Source organism: Sorex araneus, chromosome 1 (assembly GCF_027595985.1).
Source record: "Sorex araneus isolate mSorAra2 chromosome 1, mSorAra2.pri, whole genome shotgun sequence".
Classification (NCBI taxonomy): Eukaryota; Metazoa; Chordata; class Mammalia; order Eulipotyphla; family Soricidae; genus Sorex; species Sorex araneus.
Window position 1 is genome coordinate 416,622,704 of NC_073302.1, and position 19,391 is coordinate 416,642,094.

At 40.0% G+C, this 19,391-nt stretch overlaps 2 pseudogenes; one reads left to right on the forward strand and one right to left on the reverse strand.

The window, feature by feature from the left end:
* The first annotated feature begins 1,217 nt into the window (after positions 1 to 1,217).
* LOC129401131 (U2 spliceosomal RNA) lies at positions 1,218 to 1,382 on the forward strand (annotated as a pseudogene).
* Positions 1,383 to 18,378: 16,996 nt separating this feature from the next.
* On the reverse strand, positions 18,379 to 18,482 carry LOC129401098 (U2 spliceosomal RNA; annotated as a pseudogene).
* Positions 18,483 to 19,391: the final 909 nt, after the last annotated feature.

The window sequence follows — 19,391 nt, forward strand, 5'->3', positions numbered from 1 at the left end:
GAAACTCCCATAAATGAGAATGCTTACTTTTCAAAACTGACATTTTTCAAATCATTTGCATTTTAAAGGTCTAGGGAATTTTAATCACTGATCAGTTTTAACCCACGTTTCCTGTGTGCGTGCATAAGCATACACCCTCGACTTTGCCATCCTCATAAAAATTCTCTCTTAAGCTCTTACTTTCATGTGTTTTTAAAATGGCTCAGCTCCCCCGCAGCTCTCATCAGCCTGCTTTCCCAAGTGGTCCCCCTGCCTGGGAAGATGAAAGGCCCTCTTCACCTCAGCCAGGGCTCCTGTTTCTGCTTTCACACTAATGGAAAATAACTTAAAGACAGGAAAGTAACTGGGTATCACAGGCTGACCTTGAGCTAGTGTAATGCTTATCCTCATATGGCTTTTTTTCATCTTTTATGTGGTCTCCATTCCATTTGAAAAAAGTTACCTAATCCTCAAAATTTTTTAATCAAATAATTTTTACTGGTCTCTATCTATAGCACTGTATCACTGTCATCCTGTTGTTCATCTATTTGCTTGAGTGGGTGCCAGTAACATCTCCATTCGTCCTAGCCCTGAGATCTTAGCAGCCTCTCTTTACTCATCCTTCGCAACAGTGCAGCATAGGAGGCTCTTTCAGGGTCAGGGGAATGAGACCCATCATTTTACTTACTGGTTTTGGCATATTGAATGCACCACAGGGAGCTTGCCAGGCTCTGCCGTGCAGACAGAATACTCTCAGTAGCTTGTCGGGTTCTCTGAGAGGGAGAACTAGACAATAAGAGGCCCTGATGAAGACAGCCAGGCTCGGGGGCAGGAGCCTCTGTGTCACTCTCTTTTGGGATCTTTGTTTTATAGTCTCTGGATCTTGGCCGTTGATGGATTACACGGCACCAGGGGCAGTTTGTGGGTGTGACTGCCTAGCTACTGGAAAAAGGGGGATCTGGGTGGAAGAGGGCCAGTCCTGATCTGAGCAGGCTTGGAGATCTCAGCCTTGGGTCCTGCATACCTGGGGTCCTCTGCCAGTTCCTTCATGTGTGAGGCTCATTTGAGCGTATGGAGAGGGGCCTTGAGCAGGCTGTGGCTGAGCTCTGGAGGTCTTTGGCTACCGGGGCTCTTCTTGGAATGGGGAGAGAAACTCAACCCACCCCCATCTGAGGGGCCCTGGTGAAGACAGCCAGGCATGGGGGCAGGAGACTTTGCCCTATATCTATATACTCACTATTGCTTCTTGGCCTTTTGGCTAAGATCAAGTGTTAGTATCTGTTCCCTATATCTATATACGCACTATAAAATATATAACAAACTTACTTTTGGGTTGTTAGATTTTGGACTCAGGCTTCTAAATTCAAGCCCCAGGTCCCTATATAATCACCTGTGCAATGATTTGTTTGGTGGGCTTCTGCTGAGCAGTGGTTGGGGGGGCAGGGGGTTACTGCCGGAAGTACTCAGCGCAGTAGTTCTGTGGGCTACCGAGGCTACCTGGGCAGTGTTGAGGATGACAAGAGACTAGGAACCAAATTTGGGATCCCATGCCTGTAAGGTATTCACTGCAACGTTTTGAGCTATCTCTGCAACCCTAACTGTGCTGACATTAGCAAGTGCTTACACCTCTCTGTGCCCCATTTTCTCCTTAATCGAAAAAGAAATAGTATTATGTCTATAAAACAAAATGATTTTACTTTTTTTTTCATTTTAGAGTCAAACCTGGCAGTGCTTAGGTTTCACTACTGCACTCTCTGTTCAATCTGGCTCTGCACTGGGGTCACTCCTGACTAATCTTGGAAGACCATATATTGTGCAAGAATCAAACCCAGGTCTTACAGACTGTATTATCTTTCCAGCACATTACCTATGTCAAATGGTGTTTGCAAATATCAAATAAATAATATACGTAAGGTATTGTAAGTGACACTCTAGCAAAGTAATGAGCAGGAATACCCTCAAGTATTATTGGGCATAGTCCCTCCAAAAAGACAAAAAATTCTGTGATATCTAATTACTACTGACTGATATTGTCTCCTCCCAAATTTGTATGTTGAATTCTAAACCCACAACAAAAATTGAATAAGAAGGTGGTATCTTAAAGGTGAAATAAAACAGAATCAGAAAGTGGTATCTTAAAGGTGTTCTTAGATCATGAGAACTCTCTGACGAAAGTACAAGTGCAGAAATTTCTATATCCTTCTATTCTGCATGGATACTACTTGGCAGTATGCACTCTGGAGTTGTGAACACTGCCACATAGACTTGATTCCAACTCCAAAGTGCTGATAATAAATGGTTATTATTTATAAGCTACTTAGTCTGTGATATTTTGTTGTCATTGACTGAAAGGATTCAAGACAACATTTTGACAGTTACTAAAAAATTTTCATGTCCACAGCAATCGTCCAATTGACTCAACTTCTGGCCATCCATCAGCTAGTGTCTGGGGTTGCAAGACTAATATCCTTATTAATAAAGAAGATATGGCATGTTTACTGAGAGTCAGGTAATACATCTTTCAAGTAATTTGCAGTCAATACCATTTAAGTGATTCTAATGGAATTTTGTGCTCTAACCACCAATAGGCATTCATTTGGAGATGATCATGTGCTGGGCTTTGAGCCAGATGCTGAGAACAGAGAAAGGGACACAACAAGATCCTCCACAGTAAGTTTGATTTAGTTAAAAAGGCAGCATATATTCATCAAGAGATAAAACCAAATGGCAACATAAGGGCAGTAGGAAAATAAGTCGAGCGAATCATCGTCCTCAGCCTTACAAAGGAGAAAGGTTATTCTGAGTTTGAGTAACTAACAAAAACCTTTCTATAGGAAAAAGGGTGTATGTGGCTGAAGAAAGATGTTGGAGATGACTTAGCATTCCATAAAAGTGAATAAGAAAAGAGAGAAGGCATTTCAGCAACTAGAGAGATACATAACCATGGCAGAATTAGGGAAGAAGCTGAATATTTTAGTGGGATATCATAACCCTACTCAGGTTATGACCCCCAATTTCACAGAACTTATATTTTAAAATTTTATCTGAATTTAGATTCAACAAAAAGTTATAAATAACCTCATGTCAGTTACTTTATGACACCAACATGATAAGCCAATATAACATGCAATTCGTCTCATGATATGCTAGCTAATTTCCCTGTAATGTTTTGGTTATTTTTCAGTATGACCAGTCAGATAAATATTGGAAGAAGGACTAATTCAGTTATCATGTCTATGTTAAATTGCCCTTAAAAAGGACTGAAAAATCTAGGAGGAAAATTATTAGAATATAAATGTCTTTTGCTATTGCTACTGTCCATGCAACATATTCATACTACCCTATAGTTAATAAGAGAAGCAGACCTTTTCAAGATAAAGTGGAACGTAGATACTTGCTTGTCCAATTCTATAACTTTACAATAAAGAAACAGTGCTATATTTGTTAGAAAATAAAAACTCATAATAATTTCTGAAGAAATCTATCTAGAACTTAGAACTGGCTGTCAATCCTGGTCTCTCAACTATACACCTTCTTGTGGAGTGAACCTGGTAGCTGAAGACAGGCCACCACAAATGAATGGAAAGTCAATGGGCAGTGTCGGTTTACGGATGAACAATAGAGTGGATAGATCTCAAAATGTATAAAGCAGGGACCAGAGAGAAAGTACAGGAGTTAAGTGTTAACCCCATAAACTAGCTCTGTGAACAGAAATCACAGTCCCTCTAAATCTTTTCCTTACCCTTGAAATGGAGCAATGGAATGACCCTGGAAATTGTTGAATAATATATATAATTTTATTGTATTTGAAAATATATCAGAGATTTATATTTTTATATAAAAGTATGAAACAATCCTTCAAACCACTAAGATATAAATTATTAAAATGAACTGACATAACAGTGATGGTTTTAGAGGTCAGTATTTAAAATTTCCATTTATGAAATTTCAAATTGATCTGTAAGGAATACACTCATTTCTCATTTTATGATTAGTCATCTATGGCCGGGTACTTTTGTACAAATACATATCTTTTCTTCTTAGAATATAGGACTACAGGCGAATGTATGTGGGGAAAGTTGGGGGCATCATGGTCTTCTAAAAAATGACTGAGGAACTAACAAGTTCAAAATCTCACAATCCTTGCTACTAACCTGCAGTAGATAAAAAGGGTGGTAAGAATTTCATTTTCAGAGCTAATATAGAGCTTTCAAGAATTTGGTGTCCAAGTGGCAGCTTCTCAAAAGCCCTGAAGTGATGCCACACAATTGAAAGCTTCTTTCTTAAACATCACATTAAAACTAAAGTATTAAAACCAGAGAAATAGTATGAAGTTAAGCTTCTTGCTTTGCATGTAGTTGGCCCCAGATTGATCCTTGGTACCTCCCTGAGGTCTGCCAGGGCTCAGTCCTGATCACAGTGTCAGAAGTAAGTCTGGAGCACCACCTAGTGTAGCACATCACTGAACAACTCTCCCCCTCCCCCCAAAAAACCCTAACCAGTATCATATGTTATAAAGAAGCCCACATCTTAATTCAGGATTTTTAAATCCTATAGCATACAATAAAACTGCCATCCATGGATCTTTGGGAGTCTGGTTTTCTTAAAAAACAAGAGGTCTGCTGTTTAGACTTACTGGCTTCTGAGTGAGTGGTGAGTTGTGGTTGGTAGGGGTGGGTCGGGGAGAGAGAGGAAGGGTGAGATAGAGGAAGGGGGAGACGGAGGGGGACAGAGAAAGAGAACATGGTGACTGTCAATAATACTTCTCTCAGCTTCTCTCTGAATACTTCAATGCACTGAGTTTGAGGCTTGTCTGACATTAAAATCACCTAAGAAAGCTTTCAAATGTCCCAAGGCTCCGTGTACATTACAAAACAACTAAATTAGAATTTCTGGAGGTGGGACCCAGGAATTGGTTATTTTAAGGCTCCCAGATGATTGCAACGACAGCCAAGGTTGAAAGCCATTTCTATAATAGCTTTCCATTCCTAACTGAATCATACACATGCTCCTAAGCTCGGCAAGAATTCCTTCCACGCTTGATCCCATCTTTATTTTCAGTCATGTTTCCTATATTCCCACTGCCTTATAATCTGGCACTGCGGATCCCTGTGCTTTCTCCATTATATTAGCACTGTAGCACTGTCATCCCATTGCTCATTGATTTGTTCAAGCGGGCACCAGTAACATCTCTCATTGAGAGATTTATTGTTACTGTTTTTGGCATATCCAGTACGCACGGGTAGCTTGCCAAGCTCTGGCGCGCGGGCTCGATACTCTTGCCGGGCTCTCTGGGAGAGGCAGAGGAATCAAATTCGGGTCGGCCGCGTGAAAGGCGAATGCCCAACCGCTGTGCTATCACTCCAGCCCCTCCATTATATTATCTCTGCTTATTCAAATCAGTTTCATCTTTCAATATTCAGTCCAAGCAGTAATAATTCCAAGAAGATATCCCTGATAACTGTGTTAAGTCTCTAAAACATCTTCACAAACTCTTTATGTTCATACTCCTTCCCTTTGCTACATTAATTTTAGCAAATAGAACATAGCAAAAATGACTCTTAAGCAATGCTTTCAGATAAAATGCACCAGGGGGAAAAGGGAAAAGAAATGCAAAAGAAAAGGCCACAGAGCTTCCACCTGCTGTTCTTTCTCAGGATAGATTTGGTAGAGAGCCGCCCAAAAGACAGAGAGGCTTGAAGAGCTTCAGCTATTCCAACATACTCCTTTGAGTCAATGCTGCATCAGCTGCCTTACATGAAAGCAAATGAATCTTAGATGATCCCAGTTGTGAAGCACTGAGTCATCAAGCTTTGGTCCCAGAGACTGTGAAACAAAAGACAACCTTTCTCTGTTGTGCCTGTACTGATTCCTGAAGCACAGAAAAGTAAGTGAGTATTTAACACTGCTAGGCCTTGGGATAATTGTTCCTCGGTCATAAAATAGAATATCTCTTTTCTAGTCCATTTTAATTTCTGCCTTGCATATGGTACATAGCATATCCATTTACTATTTTTACTACCACACATGTTGTCACTCTTACATCAAGCTGCTAGGTTCTTGATGGCAGAATTCATAATAACTTATTGATTTTTTAAATCTTCTATAATGGCTTACCATATATGGAGCAAATTTATAATTTCCAGCACTGACAAGCAATAACCTTGTTACAAGGTAAAATTCTGTCTTTCTCTGGTTCCAAATTCCTGGATGTAATTGACAGATGTGTTCACCTGATGTAATTCAAGTACTTGTCTTACAGAGAGACATATAGGAAATGCTGAAAATAATTAAGTGTCCAAGAATTAAGTGTCTAGCACATGGACACATACCAAATAAGATTTAATCATATTTATAAGTATCAATACAAATGATTTATGCATTATGAATATGGAGTTAACTTTGATAATATTTATTCTCTGGGGAACAAATTAATTCTTAGCTTTGTAGCTCAGGGAAATATTTCTGATCTTGATTGATTTATATCTTTTTTTGTTCTGTATATGTTCTTTATGTCCTATTTGTTCCTTGCTGGAATATTAGTTCCTTTTAGTGTTTTGTCAACTGCCAACCTGTTTGTTTTAAAGGCAGTGTGATATGGTACACAAAGACCAGATAGCTTATATTGAATCCTAAGTTCAAGATCCAATAAACTGATCTGTCTTGTGCTTCATTGTACATCTATAGAATAATCTGTAACTATGAGAAAGGGGAGAATCCTTTACCTTAAAGAACCAAGAGCGAACAGTTATTGGTGAATAGTAGGCATTCAGAATTGATAGGTAACAGGGGGTATGGTGCCGCCATCAGATCAACCTGTACCTGTGGGGAGAGTGCATCAGCAGCCTGATGGTGCTTTCAGGTTTCCTGATACCCCCAAATTGCCACTGTGCCTTTGGCCGGACCCCAACAACCTGGGACCAAGTTTACCAAGAAATTAAAAGGCCAAAAGTTAGGTGTGTGGGAGACACACCCACAAACCACCTCTGGCTCAGCTATATAAGCTCAACACAGGCAGGGAAAGGGTTGGAACAGGAGTGAGGGGAGGGCAACAATACTGGGGATTTTGGTGGTGGAAAATGTGCACCTTGAAGGGGTGGGTTTTTGATGATTGTATGACTGAAGCTCAAACAGGAAAGCTTTGTAACTGTGTCTCACGATGAATCAAAAACAGGGGAAAAATAATAACAAAATAATAAAATTAAATTAACATTTAGAATAGAATTTAAAAAAGATAATGTGGAGATTGGCCACGTTCCAGATCACAAGGCTGTTTCTCCCAAAAGGGAGCATAACATGAAGCCCCCTAAAAAATACCACACATAAGCATCCACTCCAGGCTATTTTCACTTGGGGCGCCCTAGAGGGGGGCGGGTGAGAGCTCTCCCTGTCTCAAGGGACCCAGCCCCAGCAGCCAAAAACCCCCACAACCCAATTGCCGCCACGCTTAAGGCTGCTCCCCCATGTGCTCGGGCTGAGCCTCACATATGAGTAAACATTATAACATCATAAAACACTCCCTACCCATTCCCCATAATTACCACATGACATTTGATAGGGTTCAGATGGTAGGCAACAAATCATAAAGGGAAATACATATATATATATATATATATATGTCACGAATCACAAAATCCCCGTTAATTGTCCATTTCTCGAGCAGGCTCAGTAACCTCTCCATTCATCCTTTCCCTGAGATCTTAGAAGTTTCTCTCTACTCGGCCCTGTCAACGATGTCCCACTGGAGGCTCTTTTGGGGTCAGGGGAATGAGATCCAGCTTGTTACTGGATTTAGCATATGAATACAAAGTGGGAAGCTTGCAAGGCTGTCCCATATGGGCAGGAAACTCTCAGAAGATTGCCAGTTTCTCCCAGAAGGAGAAGTAGGCTACAAAATATCGCTTCTGGGAGCTTGCTTTTAAGTCTCTGTATGTTGACCGTTGATGGGATTACACACACCTGGATTCCTCTGCCTGTACCTTCATGCGTGAGGCCTGTCCGAATGTGTGGAGAGGGGCCTCAAGCATAGCTGTAGCTAGGTTCCAGTGGTCTTTGGCTGCCGGGAGCTCTGCTCGGGGTGGGGAGGGAAGCTGGAACCCATCGCCTTCGAGGGGCCCTAGGGAAGACAGCCAAGCTTGCGGGCAAGAGACTCTCTGTATATATATGCATATATACATATTTTTAGAAATATATGTACTAAAGCTCACATCACCCAAACTTTAACAACATGTTAGTAATATCCTATAGGATGTTTTAATGGCTCCTGCCAAAATAGAACAATCTTCACACTGTTTTCTATACAACCACATTTTGGTAAGCATGTTCAGCAGTTCTTCATAACAGATGATATGAAATATACTATTTCGGTTGTGTTTTGGGACAGTGCTTGGGGCTTGGGATGGAAATATCCCGAATTTGGTGGTGGGAAGGTGTAATGGTGGTGGGACTGGTGTTTGAATATTGAAGGTAATCAAACATTGTGAACTAACTAACTTATAAAATAAATTTTTTTAAAAAAAAGTAATGTGGAGTTCATACACAGTTCAATCAGCTTAATCAATGGCTGAATAAATAGCAGTGCTCCTACATTAAAAAAAAAAGAATTGATAGGTACTCATTTTTAAAAAAATTTTAAGGAAAATTTACTTTAGGTTCACAATTTAAATAAACTCATGCAGAAATTTGTCGAAACACAAAAAAAGGGGGCACAGCAGCAGGGCACAGGGCAGCAGTGCTCTATCTCTCTCCCACCGCCCGCGTTTGGTAGTCTCACACGGCTTCCCCCACCCTGGGGAGGTTGATGGCAATTATGAGGCAGGGGAAGCAAGGAATGAGGGCCAGGTTGGTTGGTCTCAGTTGCAGTTTATTCCATTCCCATCTCCTTTCTCCTCTGATTCTCCTCCTGCTTCTTCCTCCCCCATTCTCCTTTTCCTCTGGATCTGGATCTCGATCTAGCTTCTATAGATCTGGCTCTGGAACCCCCACCCCACTGTGTTCTAGTAATTAAGTCCGCAGAGATTTAAGTTGGAAAATGAATCATTCCCTTCCTGGAACAGCATGTAGCAAAAGCTTAGTTCACAGTCTCCATACATGGTTGCAAACACTTGCTGGAACCCCAAATCCTAAAGCTGTCTCTGGTTCCTGCTCGTTCCACATCCACCGGCTGTGCAAAGGCATGAGCACCCGGGTTGAAACTCGGCCAGAGCCCGGGCTCCAGCCCGGGCTGAGACCGCCCCAGTATCCCGCGGCTGTTTCAAGTTCAAAGCACATTTTTTTTTCCACGCCAAAAGTTCATACCTGCTCAAAGGACCCACAAAATGTCGGACACTACGCCTTCTCCTGGAGGGGAGAGAGACTAAGAAGGAAGGATATTTCCTCCGTTAGTCGGCATGGGGCAAAAGCTTAATTCACAGTCTCCATACATGGTTGCAAGCACTTGTTGGAACCCCAAATCCTAAAGCTGTCTCTGGTTCCTGCTCGTTCCACATCCACCGGCTGTGCAGAGGCATGGGCACCCGGGTTGAAACTTGGCCAGAGCCTGGGCTCCAGCCCGGGCTCGAGTATTGATTTTATAGCCTGCAACTTTGCGGTACAAGTTTATTGTTTCTAGGAGTTTCTTGGTAGAGGCTTTAGGGTTCTCTAAATATAGTATCATATCATCTGCGAATAGTGAGAGCTTGATTTCTTCCTTTCCTACGTGAATGCCCTTAATATTTTTTCTTGCCTAATCACTATTGCAAGTACTTTCAATGCTATGTTGAACAGAAGTGGTGAGAGTGGGCATCCTTGTCTCATCCCTGATCTTAGAGGGAAGATTTTTAGTTTTGCCCCATTGAGGATGACCAGAAAATGGGGCCATGAAATGAACAGAAACTTTCTCAAAGAAGATATCTGAATGGCCAAAAGGCATATGAAAAAATTTTCTTCATCAGTAATCATCAGAGAGATGCTTATCAAAACAATGAGATATCATCTTACACCACAAATATATCCTGGAAAGGCAAAAGAGTGCAGTAGAAATACACCTGCACTTGTATGTTCATCACTACACTCTTTACAATGACCAAAATATGGAAAAAAAACAAGTGCCCAAGAACAGATGACTGGTTAAAGAAACTTTGGTACATCAACACAATGGAATACTATGCAGCTGTTAGAAAAGATAAAGTCATGAAATCTGCATATAAGTGGATCGGCATGGAAAGTATCATGCTAAGTGAAATGAGTCAGAAAGAGAGAGACAGACATAGAAAGATTGCACTCATCTGTGGAATATAGAATAACAGAGTAGGAGACTAACACCCAAGAATAGTAGAAATAAGTATCAGGAGGTTGACTCGATGGCTTGGATGCTGGCCTCACATTCTGGGGAGAGGGCAACTCAGATAGAGAAGGGAACACCAAGTAAAGTGTGATTGGAGGCCATTCGAGGGAAGGGTGATGCATACTGAATGTAGACTAGAGACTGAACACAATGGCCACTCAACACCTTTATTGCAAACCACAACACCTAATTAGAGAGAGAGAACAAAAGGAATACCCTGCCACAGTGGCAGGGTGGGGTGGGGGGAGATGGGATTATGGAAGTTGGGAGGGATAATGGGTTTACTGGTGGTGGAGAATGGGCACTGGTGAAGGGATGGGTTCTCGAACTTTGTATGAGGGAAACATGAGCACAAAAATGTATAAATCTGTAACTGTACCCTCATGGTGATTCACTGATTTAAAATAAATAAATTAAAAAAAATAAATAAAACTATGAATACATCAAAAAATGTATAAATCTGTAACTGTACCCTCAAAAAATAAATAAATAAAAATAAATAAATAAAAAAGTAAAAGAATTTGAGTTAATATAAAGTCATAGCCATGTGCAAAAATAATAATAAACAATGGAAGAGAAACTTGTTAGAAAAGAAAAAAAAAGAATGTCATGTGATGACTGGAATGGGAAGGAATGGGAGTGAAGATAGATGGTCAGCAACTACACTACCTCTGCACTGCTGATGACATTGTTCTAATAACACCAAACATTAGCCAAGTGGCACAAATGCTGGCCAACTTCGACCGTGAGTGTGGAAAGGTTGGACTGCAGCTGAATCTCACCAAGATAATGTTCATGAAAAATGAGCTAGTCCCTGACATTCCATTTGCTCTCAATGGAACGAACATTTCTAAATGCAGCAGCTATGCGTATCTGGGTTGAGAACTCAACATGAGGAACGACTTGGTGCCAGAACTGTGCAGGAGGACAAGAGCAGTGTGGAATGCCTTCAAGAGCATCGAAGAAGTGGTTAAGAATATAAAGAATCTCTGGCTCTGGGCACATCTTTTTGACTCCACCGTTCTTCCTGCACTAACATATGCCTCAGAGACCTGGGCCCTACGTAAACAGGATGAGAACGCTATTTGGGTCTCCCAAAGAGGAATCAAAAGAGGTATGCTTGGAGTATCACATTTCACTCAAGTGAGAGAAGAAATCCAGAGTTCCACCTCTTTTGACAGTCAAGAGTCAGAGACACTGTCTCGTGTGCCAAGGCATCAAAAATCAGATGGGCCGGACACGTAATGTGATTTAGAGATGACCACTGGACTAGAGCTGTTACTGACTGGATTCCAGGTGGCTGCCCACCTACAAGATGTCAGACTTCTTCATCAAAACCCTGATCAAATGGTTTGAGGGTCTTAGTATTCCTGGAATGAGCAGATACCATTCGGCTACACTAGCGTGCGACAGGGAGGAATGGAGATGTTATTGGCGCCCACTCGAGCAAATCGAAGATCAACGGGATGACAAATGATAAAAGTGATCTCAGAACCAGCCACAGCCAAGAATTTATAATGTCCCTGGAACATCATTTTTGATACTAAAACTTTTTGCATGCCATTTCCTCTGCTTTGAGCATGACCATCTCTCCTGTTTGCTCTGGTTTACATCTTTATCAGTCCAAACTAGAGAGTACCTTTTTAAGAAATCTTACCCATCTTGCATTTAGATGTCCCTTCTAAATGAAAATCTATTAACAACCTTTCTTTTGCATAGTTCTGGGACAGAGAGAGAATTAGAAAATACTAAAATCAATAAATAGCTTGTGATACTCTATTGCCATCTGTTATTTTTGACTATTTTTCCATTGTAAATTTTTTGAGTGCAGAACTATTACTTATTCCTCTTTTCTCACTAATTGTGCCAAAGCAACATAATAAATGTGTTGAACACCTGTGTAAAAACACAAAAGAGAAGAGGGGGGCCAGGCGGGGCTCTATCTCTCCCACTGCCCGCATTTGGTAGTCTCCAGCCAATTCCCCACCTCAGGGAAGGTTGATGGCGATGATGAGGCAGGCGAAGGAAGGAAGAAGGCCAAACTGGTTGCTCGATCAGTTTATTTCATTCTCTCTCTCTGGTTCTCTCCCGGTTCTGGATCTCTCTCTCTGGATCTTCCTCTATGCCTGTCTCTGTGTCTGTCTCTCTGCGTCTTCTCTGTCTTGTGTCTTGTGTCTTCTTCCTCTGTCTTCTTCTTCTGCCCCTTCTATCTCTGTCCCCCTTGTCTTATTTCTCTCCCCGTCTCTTCTATCTCCCCTCAGTGCTTCACAGTCTTAGTTTATATAGCAAGTTACATAGGGTGGTGACACAAAGGTGGGTTTAACATCAACAAATCAACAAAGAAGGCTAAGACCATTTCTTGAGGAGATTAATAAAATCTCATCTAAGGAAATCTCATCTAAGGAGATCCACTCAAGGGTGTGATTCCAAACAAGGGTGTATCAGGGTGTGAGCTAGTAATCTACTTAAATAGTTATAGTAAATCTACTTCTAATATTTCTAGCAATGTCATTCTGTATGAGCACAGTAAGAGATATAAAGTTTGGTTTTACCTGAGGACATCTCTAGACCACAGTCCTCAGGCCAGGTTAATCTTCCTAACCCCAGCAGGGTCCTAATCTCGTCGGTACCTTTGGATCATGACAACATTTGTCCATGATCATGCCCTCAACTTATAGTTGAGTATTGTGGCACTTTGGCCTGGCCCATTTCGATGCTAGGGTAGCACATAACTCACCACTTGCTTGCCCTGGATCCGCCCTGTCCCTCATCGGGATCCTGCTTTTGGGGTGCTAGGAACTGAGGGCAACTTGAGTTAAGAAAGCAGATGCCCAGGAGTAAATATTATTGGAGTCAATCAACTCCCAAGTTACAAGCACAATATTGTCTTCCTGTGTCCATACAGAAAGGACATTGTTTTAAGGTAAACTATGTTCCCTGAGGCAAGGCTAAAAGGACAAACCCCATGTTATCTTACAAACACCTGAACAGATAAACATATAAAATAACTCATTAAAAGGTTATACAAAATCCTGTAATCATAGATAAACAAAATTATGAGTGTATTAAAATATTATAGTAGAAACAATCAATAAGTACTAGGGGATGATCTGAAGTTATGCAGGAAAGATCAAAGTTTATATTCTAGATTTCTATGAGGCATAAGTAGAATGGCTTCAGGTAAATATCCTTGACATGTAGGTCCATACGGTTGTTAATGAATACAATTGAATGGGAACAAATGTCCTTGAATGAAGCAAAAAGAAATAACCATTAGAAATTAAGCCAAAACATTTTTCGTACTATCCGGATGCTCTACTTTTTTTTAAACAATTCTATACTGCTTAATTACTGAGAGTGTTCCAAAGAGAGAACTAAAAAGCTAATTTGTGCTTACCTCTTATTGAACCTCAATGAGGCCCTCATATTTATAACTATTATATGAGAAAATAAATACATCCTCATAGTCTTGTAATTTCATTTTATACCTTATATGTTGTACATTATGACTTACCATGTAGAGGATCCTACTCAGTAATTCTATAAAAGTAATTCTATAAAATATTATTTATCTGGTGAATATATACCATCAGTATCATTCTGGAGGTTTACTTTCGCAATAGAGATGACAAAACAAACAATGCCATAAGTGCTGTAATCAAAGGAAGGTCAGTAGTTAGGGGAGCACAGATGATGATTTATTACTAGATGAGTCATCTGGGAAGACAAGCTGCAATTGTGGCAATCAAGCACAAATTTTAAAAAACAACCAACAATCATGAAAATTCAAACAAAAACTGACCAACCAGTCTCACAAGAAATCCAAAGGCCATTTTAGAAAATCCTCAAAGTTATTGAACAAGAGATTGAATTTTTGATTTATTCATGAAGAAAATATTGAATGACGATTATTTCCAATTCATCCCCCTTTTTTCTTCTCTTTGTCCATTCATGTGCCTTTTGTTGACCTGAGTCCTCCTCTTTTGTCTTTTTCCTTCCCTCCCTGACTCCTTTCCTCTCTCACAGCCCTGTTTAGGCTTTCATTCTTTAATAACCACTGGTAACTAACATGTAACAGATTATGTGGATAAAATGTTGACTGTAGAGTGAAGATAGCCCTTGTACTATCTCTCTGGATTCTTTATTTTATTTGACCAATTAACTTGATTGAATAGTCTTTTCTTGGGGCTGATGGCATGAAATAGTATGAAAGTAATAAATTAGTTCCTCACAAAAAATGACCTGAAACAATCTCCCCACAAAATAAAATTAAATAAATGGAGATTCAGTAAAGAGGAAAGGGAAAGAAGAAAAAAAACACACTTTAATTATATCGTTTGTTATCCCATTAATAATACAGGATAACAGGCATTCTTGTTATAAAAAGTTAATCTGTGGGATGAGGGTGTGACTGCACCCCACCCACCCACATTTCCAAGCCATATTCAATAAACTCACCAAGTTTAATTCTTTTCTTTTAACCAATTTGTATTCAATTAACGTTTGTTTGCAAGAATGTATACATTTTAGGGATATGATTTCACTCATCTTCAAAATATAGCTACTTTGATGCTTGATGCCCAGGTTCTTTCTGCTGATGACAGTCCCCCTGCTGCTAAGGCAATGCTTTATTTTTCCTCTCCACGAAGCTCAGGCATTGCATCAGTTGGAAGTAAGTTTATCCTAATGGCTTGTTATCTCCACAGGAAACATTCTTCCTGCCAAAGTGCTTAACCTGAACACACAATTCTGCTAGCTATATAATATTGCTCAATCATAGAGTCAACTTCTTTACATATATCAAAATCTCTGGACACATTTAGTTCTCAGTATCATCATTAAGGGAATCGGTTATAGCCCTCAGCACAGCGTGTGCTGACCAGTATTAAAGCTGCATGGGATATTGGATTATGTTCTTTAAATCCTGCAGATGTAAACCTTTTACCGTCTTTATTTCAGAATCACTTATACTACATATCATTACTCGAAATGAAAAGTCTACTTTTTATCTCAAGGGAACTTCAAACACTATGCCGCACCTATTTGCATGTTAGCTCCTACAATGAACAAAACAAATGCTATATAGACTCTTCATGGAAAGAAGTTTTTATGGATAGTTATTTTTAGATGTTTTATTTCCTTTTTGTAAAACACTTCATTCTAATAACATTTGTTGGAAAGTTTGGAAAGTAAGGTTCATCTTTTATACCTTCTAAATAAAATGATGTGGTAGTAATTTAAGAAAAAATTATAAACACAAGTAAATTTTTGCAGCAAAGAATGATCTGGTATCATTTATCCTGTGCTAAACTGGCATTAGACTGATACGCTTATACATTGTTAGAGGTGATTTTCATGCCCTTTCTGTATTTTACTTGCTTTCACTGGCCTGACTTTTCATTGTTATGTAGTTACCAGCATTATACCCTTTTTCTTTTGCTACCCCAAATTGATCATGAGTTTAGAGATGAAATTATCAGTCTCAAAGTAATTATGAGTGCATTAAGTATAAACAGATGTACAAGTGATAGGATATGAAATTCCATGACTGATAGATAAGACATGAGATAGAATGAGTGAATGTTAACAAATAGAATGGAGACAGTGAGTTATAAATTCAAGTTCATCTCACATAGGCAGAGAAATGGAACAAGAAGGTTTCGGGCCCCTAGAAATTGGGAAAGCAGGTTTATAAGCCAACAAAGCTTTACTGATCAGTTCATACAGAACAAAGAAAGTCGTTAGGAAATAGTAAAAAGAAACTCAGTTTCATTTAGCAAGGCTTTTTAGGGTGGTTGGCACAGAGCTGGGGCAGAAGTACTGCTAAGTCTGCAAAGTCATTTAGAATCGTGCACAGGGATGGTTGAGTTTTCTTATGTAAAAGGTTTATAGAATGCTTTGTTCCCAAAAGTTTCTGCAAGAGACCTTGGGTATCTAGCTCACAAGGCTCTGTCTAAAGGGATTTTAGTCCTTAAGACTCCAGCCCTGATAGACATGCTAACAATTAAAAAATGACTTTTTGAAGAAATAAACATGCTTTGCTGCAATATGATACTGCACCTAACTGGTCAGCATCTCTTTGCCTCTTGCCCTCACGTGCCAGGTCCTCATATATTCCCCTTGGCTTTTTGCTGGCAGAGGGGATGTTGAGGAAAGAGAATGAGACAAGTAAGCTATGAATTCATGGTAACCCTAATAATCTGGTAGTTAATGCTCCTTGGAATGTTTCATAATTACAAACACCACGTAAGAAGCTTTGATATAGAATCGGGTAGTTTCAATATAAGGTAGGTTCAGAATTAGTAAAACACTCTTATTATCCTTTCATAGTAAGCCAAGGTAAAATCACTCTATGATTTCTGTGAGATTAGTTACTACTATGCAAGGTGACCCAATTCTTGTCACATAAGTAATGTTTTGTGGTATTCAGCTGCTCCTAAAGAAACTCTATTTCTGAAGGATAGTGATAAAGGATAGTGATAGAAAGAAACAGAATCATGTTGTTAGTGAAAAACTATAAAAAACTCAACAGAAATTGAGAAAAGACTGATTCTCAGGAAGTCAGTCTTATTTTTATGTACAAACTATATGTATATTGTGTATATATATAGTCAATAAGCATATAAATAACATTAGTGTTATATAACATATTCATTTTATATATAAATATCTCTGCCCCACTCGAAGAGCCCAGCAAGCTATCGAGAGTATCTTGCCTGCATGGCAGAGCCTGGCAAGCTACCTGTAGCGTACTCGATATGCCAAAAACAGTAACAAGTCTTACAATGGTGACGTTACTGGTGCCCGCTTGAGCAAATCGATGAGCAATGGGATGACAGCGACAGTGACAGTGATATAAATATATGTAAATTACATATTAATTATAATCATATAACCATTATATGTTATAACCAATATATGTTATGTATTAATTATATTTAGGGTATCAGCATTAAATCTTCATAGAAAGTGTGACTGGGAAAACATAAATAGATCTTTGTGTTGGGAAATAATAAGAAAAGGTTGATAAACACTCTTGTGAAAGTATGGAATAAGTGACTAGTGCCAGTTTCATGTAATGAAGGATGGGGTGCTGGCCAGGATGGGCAAGAGAAGCAGGGCATATTTGTACCCTATTTGCATATTCCCCAGGTGACCTGCCCCTCCATTTGAGCTTTCTTTTCCCTTACTCACCAATGCCGTATTCTGCTTTAGAGGAACCACCTTCATTTCTTTAATGTGACATCTTTTATTTAAGACAAACTATTGTCGTCCCACTTCGCCATGCCCACCGCTCCAGTATGACCGAGGAGGACAAGGGAGCTGCTTTGGACACCAGCAGCCCACTGGACAACTTGCAGTATGTGAACTGAGCGTTTCCACCAGGCCGCCCATGCGGGGGCCCGGTGTTCCTCTTTTTTTTTTTAAATCTCTCTCTCTCTCTCTCTCTCTCTTTCTCTCTCAACCTCTCCTGGGCACAGCACAGCCTCCATCCCACTTCTCTGAGCACAAAATGGAGACACGCACCCAAATGCGCGGCGCGGCTTGCGGGACATCGAGGGGCGGGGAAGTACCGGTCTCTGCCCACCGCGGACACTTAAGGACAGTGAAGCCACGTGGGCTTCCCACTTTGCCGCGCCCGCCGCTCCAGTATGACCGAGGAGGACAAGGGAGCTGCTTTGGACACCAGCAGCCCACTGGACAACTTGCAGTATGTGAACTGAGCGTTTCTGCCAGGCCGTCCATGTGGGGGCATTTGATACTTGAATTTGTTTCAGTAAGCTGTGCCTTTTCAGTATTTGTAGGATGGAGCTGTCGGTCAAATACTTTCTTCACAACATCAAGAAAAAGACATGTAACAACCATGAGGATTATGGCAAACCAGGCAGAAGCACTTGATAGGAGCTCAATAAATACAAAGTACATATTCTGGGAGCCCACAAAAGGCCAGCGAATCCCTCCATAGAACAAAGAAAACATAAAATAAAATGCAATAGAGCCACAGGTAACAAGATGGTTGATCCATGCCCAAAAATGAGTTTCCAAAGCCATCTTTACTGTGACAGTTATGACCATGACGGTGATTTAATATATTGTCCTCAGATAGAGGATGTATCAGATATTAAACTGATAAGAACAGATACTACACTTGATCTTAGCCAAAAGGCCGAGAAAACAGCTTACAAGTTTCTGTTGACATCTTTGTTAAAGTTGCTTCCAATCCTTTTGATCTAGGTCCTTTTCATTGGCATAAAGTTATCACTCATTGTGGCTTGACTTGCATTTTCCCATCATAAGTGAAGTTAAACATCTTTTCCATGTGCTTATGGGTCACAAGTCTTTTACTCATTAAAACAATTGGGTTAGTTATGGTTTCCTTTTGTTTTGAATTCTTTGTATAGTTTAAAAATCAATCCCTTGTTAGATGTATGATGTTACAATATCTTTCTCAAATTATAAGGTTTACCTTTTGTTCTGGGTTTTTGTTTTCTGGCTTGGGGCACACTCTGTTGAACTCAGGGCTTATTCCTGATTCTGCGCGCAATGGTCACCACTGGTAGTACTCAGAGTCATATACTATGTCAGGAACAGAACTAGAATTGTCTATGTGCAAGAAAGTGCTTGGCACCCTTGTTTATTTTTTCCTAGATAAAAAGCTTTTTTTTTTAATTTGCTGTGTAGCTTTTGTTTACTCATGCTGTTATTTTCCTTGTAAATGCTGTTGACTCTTATGTTAATGTCCCAGACTGTATTGCCTCAATTTGCTTCTAATTTTATTTGTTTGTTTGTTTTGCCACACATGGTGGTGCTCATTGGTTACTTTTAGTTCAGTTCTGGAGTCACTCCCTGCAATGCTCAGGGGGCCATGTGATGCCAAGGATCAAATATAGATCTTCTGCACCCAAATCATGTGCTCAACCCAGTGGACTATCTCTCTATTGGAAACTTTATGAAGTTTATATCTAACATACAAATCTTTAATCCATTTGGGTAGGTTTATAGGTGGTCTGATTTCAATATTGTTGTCTGTCCAGTTTTGCCAGTAACATGTGCTGAGGAGACTATTCCTTCTCCACTGAAGATTCTT